This window comes from Condylura cristata, unplaced genomic scaffold, assembly GCF_000260355.1.
Source record: "Condylura cristata isolate star-nosed mole 26May11 unplaced genomic scaffold, ConCri1.0 scaffold00021, whole genome shotgun sequence".
Classification (NCBI taxonomy): Eukaryota; Metazoa; Chordata; class Mammalia; order Eulipotyphla; family Talpidae; genus Condylura; species Condylura cristata.
This window is the reverse complement of record NW_004567122.1, coordinates 26,953,282-26,962,035: the sequence shown is the minus strand read 5'-3', so window position 1 is coordinate 26,962,035 and position 8,754 is coordinate 26,953,282.

Sequence of the window (8,754 nt, the reverse complement as noted above, 5' to 3'; positions counted from 1 at the left end):
AGTTCAATCCCCAGCCCTGGAGATGATCACATGGCGCAGCAGACCTCTCCTGTCCTGCCTGCTGCTCCCCTCTGCAGTGTACTTCATCAACCTCCCTGTTCTGCTCCCCACTTGTCTCTCTTGTTTCTGGTGAATCCTCTCACTGTGCCTGTACCCTAGTTCTGTATGCATAAATAAGCAAACCAGAAAGAAACAGTTGTGGAAGTGTCTAGGCTAAGAGCATTCTGGGGAAAAGAAAACAGCACATGCAAGAGCCCTGAGGCAGTAGAAAAACCTTACACATCCAAGGGCAGCGAGAGAGCCCTATTGAAGGTAAATCCTGCTACATACCTGTATAGCAGAGACATGCTGAAGCTGTTTTCTCTAGGGGAAATAACGAGCACTGAGTCATCAGCTGGAGTAACAGAGTGAGCAGATAGCACCAGATTGCAACTGAAAGGGCCTTGCAATTACTTATCACTTAAAATAGATACGAGATGAGATTTTTTTTAAACGACAGCATAAATGTCTTCATAACCTGTCTTTGTCTGAATAAAATCCCCCTTCTTTAGCACTGCATCCAGATGCTGACTACTGGATAGCTAAAACCTTAATCCGTTTTAATCCACACATTGACAGTATTTAGCTGAAGGAAGGCAAGCACTCTTTCTGAGACAGCCAACCTATGTGTTCAATATTGAATAAAGTATGTCTAGATCTTTTGCTTCTTTTTTATAAAACTATTAATTCTCAATAAGCTCTGTAATTTCCTACATGGCTTATTCTTAAATTTCTTCCTGTTTCTCTACATACCTTACAAAATGACAGAAATAGTTCCCAGCACCAACATCCTTGAAAGAGAGATGACTTTATAGCTATGTTAAAAATCTTAAATGCACAGAGTAGAGAACCCTAAGGAAAAAATGTCATTTCTGGCCCTAACAATGACCACACGTGATTATGTCAGTGCTGGAATTCCACAGCAGGGCTTTGTGTGGGTTTATGATAAACATGCAGCCTTTACGGGGCCATTGTTATTGTGGTGGTGGAGACTGGTACTCACATCTCTAATTAAGGCCCTCCCTGGTGGCGCAGCGGGTTAAAGCAAAGCACTAAGAAGCTTAAGGCACTTCTGCATGAGTTCGATCCTCGCCTGCCCTGGAGGAGATCCACATGGCGAGGCAGACCTCTCCCGACCCACCCACTGCTCCCCTCAGCAGTGTACTTCGTCGATCTGCCTGTTCGGCTCCCCACTCTTTCCCTGGTGAGTCCTCTCACCCTCTGCATCTCTGGCCTGTACCCCAGTTCTGTATGAATAAATGAATAAATCTTAAAAAAAATCTCTAATTAAAAAGCTACTTCCTGTTTTCTTGATAAAAAGCCTGCCTTGGCTGATGGAGTAGTGGTAGCAGACCTATCGTCTTAGCAAAGTAATGAATACAAACGTGACACTGTCAAAACCTGTGCTTTGAACATTGTCCCGGATTCAGATTCCGACACTAAGCCACTTAGCCCTGACGCTGCTTACGCGTGGCACTTGCTCCAGCTGCTCACCCTCTGCTAGCACAAGGAAGATAATGGCACCTGCCTAGCAGCACCCACCCAGACAGCGGTGCAGGAAAGGCGCCTGTCGCCGTGGTGCTGAGCCCTGTCCCTACGTTCAGAGTATGTCAGCCAATATCGTGAAAGTAAGTACAGCTATCTGACTGACACAAGGATTCTTTCTATATCTTCCCTGGGTCTCAGTTCTTGAGGACCAAGGGCAGGGCAGTCAGGAGTGCCCGAGACCTAGGGGAGCCCCGGGGTCTCATGCCCAGGACACCGAGGCTGCATTATTTTCTCCCTGGGCTCTGAGCCTGAGTCTCACTTTCCCACTCTGCTCGTGGTTTTGTCCACCCAGTCTGAACACCTTGTGAAAATGAGATCTGGCCTCTGTTAATAAAAGTCTACTTTATCTCAAATCAGAATACTAAAGTGTATTAGTTTTAAAATGGTTAAATCATGTCTTCAATAGTTTAACTTCTTTTATGCAGAGAGCATCCAAGAGGAGAATCATTATTAAACACTCAAAAGGGGGGGAAAAAGTCTCTCAAAGCAGGACTGGCTGTTTAATAAATAACCCATTGAATTCGTGCAGCCCTTTCCTACAGATAAAGAGCGACAGCAAGGCGGTTAAAGAAACCCATCACAGCAAATCCACACCCACCAGACAGTGTCTAATAGAGTGAGGTGACAAGACAGAGGGCTGAAAGAAGCCTGCCTTTGGAGAGAGAACAAAGACATCTCTGGCAATTAGAAGCTCGTTCATCTGTTTTAGCTGTTCTAGAGGTGAATTGGGGGAAACTGTAACATTTGGGGTGCTGTGGGGGCGCCCTTCTCCAGAGCAGGTGGCAGAGGCAGATCACTGGTGAGAAAAATAATCCTTGGTCAGTCTCCTTGTATGGGACTATTTTAAGTGTGTTATAGCATAATTATGTTCCCCGGTCCCTATCAGCCAGCTGTTCAAATGCTTCCTTTCATCTGCTATGGAGCCGTGTGCTCGTGTGCCTATGTGGAGACGAGCAACAGTAGAAGCAGAAGTCTAAATCAGGTGCCTCTCATGGGCCCTGCCATTAGTCTAGCATGCAAGGTGCTGTAGATCTAGGGCTGTTTCGCCATCTCAGAGACGCCCAGCTGAACCTTCACGTCCAGACCCTTTGCTCTGGCCACACCGGGGTGGGGGGGGGTTAATTTTCCAAATAAGACCCCCTAGGAGGTGCCCTGGGCAGCAAACCTCCCTGCCTGCCCTCCTCTCCTTCAGCATGTCCTCTTGCCACATGCACGTCTAAGGAGCACAGCCCCATCCCCACCTCCCCAACAGAGGCACTGCCCCCTGCCAAGATCCATTTTAACCCTGACATGGAGAAGACCTCAACTGATATGTAAATGAACTCAGGAATCCAGAACTAAAAATTGATGAATAGTGTCTAGCTCCATGAAGTAAGAGTGCTTTAACTTTCTTAAAATACACATACCCTGGAGAGTCTTAGCAGTAAAGATGTTTTGGGCTACTTGGTTTGGGCAGTTAAAGATTTGCAATTCTCCACCTCTTACCTTTCTCCTGTGAAGCAGCCAGACCAGCTCAGAAGCTGTTCTCAGCAAGGGCTCTGTGGCAGCAGGGTCAAAGGCAGTCCTTTCGTTTCTGGATAGGAATGGAAAAGCTAACTTTACAACAGAACAGAATTCATTCAACCTGGTAACCAAATAACCCCATTTTGCTCATTGAGGAGAAAAAAAAAAAAGAGCAGCTAATCTTCAAAAAGTTGAGTAAATTATCAAATATACAGAAAACCAGGATTCCAAATGTAAAGCTGCTGAAATTAAAGACTTAAGGTCAACAACAAAAACCATAAGAAGTGAACGGTAAAAGCATTTGCCTGACTCCCCTGAGCTCTCAAGTCCCCGTCTCTGAGAGCATCAGGTGGCTGGTGTGCACCTGCAGGGCGCGGACATGAAGGGCCCGTGAAGGGAAAGACATAGTGGTCTGGGAGAGCCGGGAGGTTGAGGGATTTCCCCAGCAGAATCATTCCTCCTTCCAGACAAAATGGTTAGAAAAGTGATGAAGACTGAAAATGCTGGCTCTGTGCCCACCTATTCTTGAGTCCAACCGAGAAACTTGGTGGTCTTGGCATTCCGCATAAGACAGTCACTAGGTACTTGTTCAATAGCTACCCAAATCCAAACCCTGCAATGTCATCACCCTCATGTCCTCCATGCGAGAGAGGCGATGAGTCCAGTGCAGAGAGACAGACAAGTAAATCAGTCAATGCAGTGATCTGTCCTGGAAATCATGGAGTGGCTAAGGTCAGGGCCATTACAAAAACTCAGGTGGTCCCTAGCAGAGTGACTGGGAGCATGGGAAAGGCTTCAGTCAAAGAGGAGGGAGCTCCAGAATGGAGACGTGCAAAACCACGGCAAAACTGGGAGTGAAATGTGGATGAAGGAGCAAGGTAGGCTTGCCCTCCGATGACAGGGTATTTGACAGATTTTCTGCAGCTGACAAGACTGGAGCACAGGTCGTATGGGACAGCACTGAGCTGCTGGGCAGGTGGGACGCTGGGCAGGTAAGTGAGGTTGATAGTGAACATTCTGAGGTGCCTGACAGGGAATCTGGGCTCCAGCTTGTCAATAGGCACTCCCTAAAGGCTCGGAACAAGTGAAAAAGCAGAACTGAAATCATTAATTTACTCTTTAATTCATGCCTATTGTCTATGGGCATTCAACTCTCCCTTTTACAAGATCTGGAGGTAAGCAAACATTCCTGCTGAGCACCAAACACTTTTGCTTCCTCTAACCCATTTCCATTTACTCACTCCTGTCCTTGCTAATCTATCTGAGACCTGTACGTGTTTTATTAGCTGAGACATTTGGTGAGTTCACAGTCAAGCGTGTCCCTTCCTGCATGGTGGTTGTGTTTCTCCCTTGGTCATGAAATATAGAAAAGTGTATACCTCTCATTTCCACTAAAGACTCAACTTTGAGTCTAAAATCTTGGCATGACTTCCAAACACTGACATGTCACCAAATATAAGTCCCGCCTTTTCCACAATATATCCAAATGTCACACCTAAATACACCTGCTCAGCCTAGGTATCCCGAACGAAGATGGTCAGGGATTTGGCTTTCTAGCAAGATCCCTGGGAGATTTTTAATCTCACTGGTATGTGTAACTGACTGATCTAGATTTAGGCAATCTTATGGAAAATCATAGTCTTGTGAATATTCTGAAAGTGGTTGGCTCCAATGTACGCAGAAGTCACTTAGTCATTTGAGTAAAACAGCTTTTAGTTCCTCAAAAACATTTAATAACTGCTATAAAAGTTTACTGTTTTGCAACTAAAAATGATCCTTGAGTACCTTATTTCCTCTTTCCTCACTATCCTCACGTTTGATGTTGAGGTTACTGATGCTGCACCTCCTCTTTCCAATGTCAGTTTCTCTTGTCAGAGGTCTTTTAAAAGCATCAAGAAAACCTGATGGTCTCAAGCCTCTCACCATGAAAGTTACCTACTCAAGAGGCTGCCATTAACTCAGTCCTATACTTGGCCGCCTCACTAGTCAATAAATAAGTATGGTGGGCATTGAAGGTTTCAGGAGCTGTGAGATAGGAGAAGGAGGGATGAAGGAGAATATTGGGTGAGAGGACTGGATTCATCAAAAATGAGGAGCACTAGAGAATCCTGAAGCGGGGGAAGTGGAGATACCCTGGCCAGATTTGAGCATACTGACCTTGAGTAAGAATGTGGCATAATGGGAGTTAACAGTAAATTTAATATTGTTCACTGTTCAAAGGAGCGTTTTTCTTTGTGGAGTAAAAATGAAGCTATTTCACTGGATATAAAAAAAAATGGCAATATTTCCTGTGTATTTTTAGCTCTCCAGAAGAGATGCTATCTTATAACCAGAGTTAATGCATGATTTTCAATGGTTCAGATTTTCCATGTTGCAGATTCGGGTACGACATTTTGGGATCTTTTTGTGTTGCAGGAAGATAGACGTCTTTTTTGTTAATGATTTAGAATAATTTTTATCTGTATCTTAACAGATTTTGCTCTTTTTGAAGACCCTTTTCTCTTTATAAATGACAAAGACAAGAAAAATAGAGCTTAGAAAGCATTTCAAAGCCATCTTGTCCAGTCCCCTAGCCCATGTGGGAAAATATTTTCCATATGAGCCATTTCATACACTAATCTGTTTTGACACAAATGCTATGACATTCAAACACAGCATCCAAGTCTGGATTGCTGCAGACACTAGACAGCAGAGGTACTAAAATGACAAGCGTATGAGGACTGAGAATAAAAAACAGGTCAGTAGAGGCATGAAAATGCCAGTTTATTGGTTTTCAAGAGTCCATATTCACTCCCAAACACTGTAGTGAAAGGATACTACTCTGCACCCAGCCATGCTGGCATGGCTGATATGTACTCATATGATTTGGTTCTGCATTTTCACCAAGGGAGGTCTTCAATTTGCAGTCCATCAACTATGCACAAACCACTTGTGCAGACATTTGGGAAAGAGCTGATTGCTCTTAGGCACTTCCCCTTACTCTGTTTGCAGGAGACACAGAACACTGCCATGAAAGATTTGAGAGCACAGGTCATGAGTTTGTTCATGTGATTTTCTTCAAAAGCTATTGCTGCCTGCAAACAGCAGGCACTTACAGATATTTAAATGAGGGCTCCTCTTTGAATGGCGGCACAGGGATTAAAGTCTCAGTGCTATCAAGCTGTCACCAGCCATGGTGGCATGGGTCCCAGCCCTCCTACTCGCCCCGCCCACCTGTCTGCTTCCCACTGTCCCTGGTGAATCCTTTCACCTCCAGCACCTTTGGCCTAAAACCCAGTTCTTGTATATATAAATAAAAATAAATCTTGGCCCTCCCTGGTGGCGCAGCGGGTTAAGGCACAGCACTGAGAATCTAAGGCTGCTTCCGCATGAGTTCGATTCCCGCCTGCCCCGGAGGTGACCACATGGCGTGGCAGACCTCTCCTGACCCGCCCGCTGCTCCCCTCAGCAGTGTACTTCGTCGATCTACCTGTTCTGTTCCCCACTCTGTCTCTGGTGAAGCCTCTCACCGCCCCTGAGCCTCTGGCCTGTACCCCAGTTCTGTATGTACAAATAAATAAATCTTTAAAAAATAAATAAATAAATCTTAAAAAATTACTTAAATGAGTACATGAATTTGAATTAGGCTATAATTGTGGATGTACTATATCATCCTTAGGATAGTATTATGAAAAACTAAACGTATGAAGTCAAAGGTTAGCTTTATAGATTTTCATTAGGATGTTGTTAGTGATGGCCAAAAAGTAGAGACAGTAACTGTAAAAAATAGGGGGAGAATTTCAATTACGGTATATACAGGTATAATGGAGTACTGTGGATTTCTTATAATGGGATTATATCAAAGTATGTAGTGATAGGAAAAATGAAATAAGATGATAATGCAAATGCAGACTGCCAACTTTTAATAACTGTATTATTTATCAAAAATTACTGTAGTATTTATCACAGGGTTTTGAAACTTTAAACAATTTTACTTCCTCATTGGGTATATTCTCTACATCTTATAGAGAATGTATTATGTATTACATTTATGGCAATTAAGAAATTTTCCTTCTCTCACACCTGAGAAACTACATGACACCTCTAATTAGTACTTCCCTTGATTAAGCTGTATCAAAGGTGATTAGTAAAATCCTTAGTCATCAGTAGTTTCTGCTTAGACAAAAATTTAAAGAAAGACTTAGAACGTTAAAAAAAGTACAGGAAGGAAGATGCTTTCGTTTCTATTAAGAAATGGTATGAATCAGAATTTTTGGTACCACAAAAAACTTAATAAGCCACAATTCAGTCAAACAGAAGGAGGTTCTGGCTATCACACAGGCTCTGAGGAAGAGAAGGTGGCTGTGTGGGCAGGTCCTGAGGCATTTTCTGGAGCCGGCCAAGTCTGAATTCCAAACACTGGTGTGGGAGTCTGAAGAGAAACACTGCTGCAAAGAACACTGAGATGCCAAGTGGCTAACAGAGAGGGTCACTGTGCTCTAACCAATGAAAGGAGTGAAGAAACACCAACACCACTCCACCCCTTTTATCAACCAGCATCAAAGCACTGTCTTTACTCAGCCTGGGCTGCTATAACACAGTGCCACAGACTGGGGAACTTAAGCAATAAACATTTCTTTCCCAAAGTGTGGAAGCTGAGCAATCCAAAGCCATGGAGCTGCCAGGTCCTTTTCTTGGTGAGGTCCCTCCTCCTACTTTGCACACAGTCACCTTCTTGCCATGTGTCACAAGGCCTTTTCTTCCAGCATGTGGGAGAGTGAGCGCGCTCTGCTGTCTCTTCCATTTTTCGTAAGAGCACTAACCTCATCGTTGGGGCTGCACCCTCACAACCTCACCTAACCCTCATGACCTTTCCAAGGCCCAACCATCAGGGTGGGAGTGGGGTGTAACACAGGTATTCTGCAGGAGCACCCATACTTAGTCCACAGCACTCACCCTTGGTTTTTGCTAGTTCTTACTCTCTGGTAGTTGAAACTACATTTCTGAGAAAGAGATAAACAAATTTTTGCACAATCGGCACACAACAGACTCCAGGGGTGGGAGTGGCTGGCGCCCAGCAGAGGACAGCTCACGTGCTGGGAAGGAGGTGGCATTACTTAGGACCTTCTAGGTGCCAACCTTCCTTCATTATCCATCTCACGATTTCTATGAGCTGAGTTGATGTTTGCATTTTATCCATGTGAAAAGCAAGGCTCGGGCAAGTTAAGTCACACAGGTAAGGGGATGAATTGACTTTAGAACCTAGAATTGGCTGAATCCAAAACCAGTGCTCTTTGCTGGTAACTATTTAAATTGATAATTTAATTTCCATGAGCACAGGGATCATTGTATGTCTTGTTCTCTGATGCATCCCAAGGATACAGAATAGCCTTATTCACCTACTGAGTATTTAGAACTATATGTTGGATCAATAAGTAAATGAATTAAGACAAAACTGCAAGCAGCATGGAAACATCAAAATTATTACATCTTTCCTCTTGAGCAAATTCATGACAGGCAGACACTGCAGATTTCACCCATTAAAAGTGGGTGGTTGTGTCTAGTTTGCAAGATGTTCAAAGTGACAAGAAGCACATCTCAATGTTGTTAGTAAATATAATTAATTGCTAAAAGATGAACGTGTCTAGAAAAATACTCATTCTGGTTGAAGAGAGGACTCCTGGC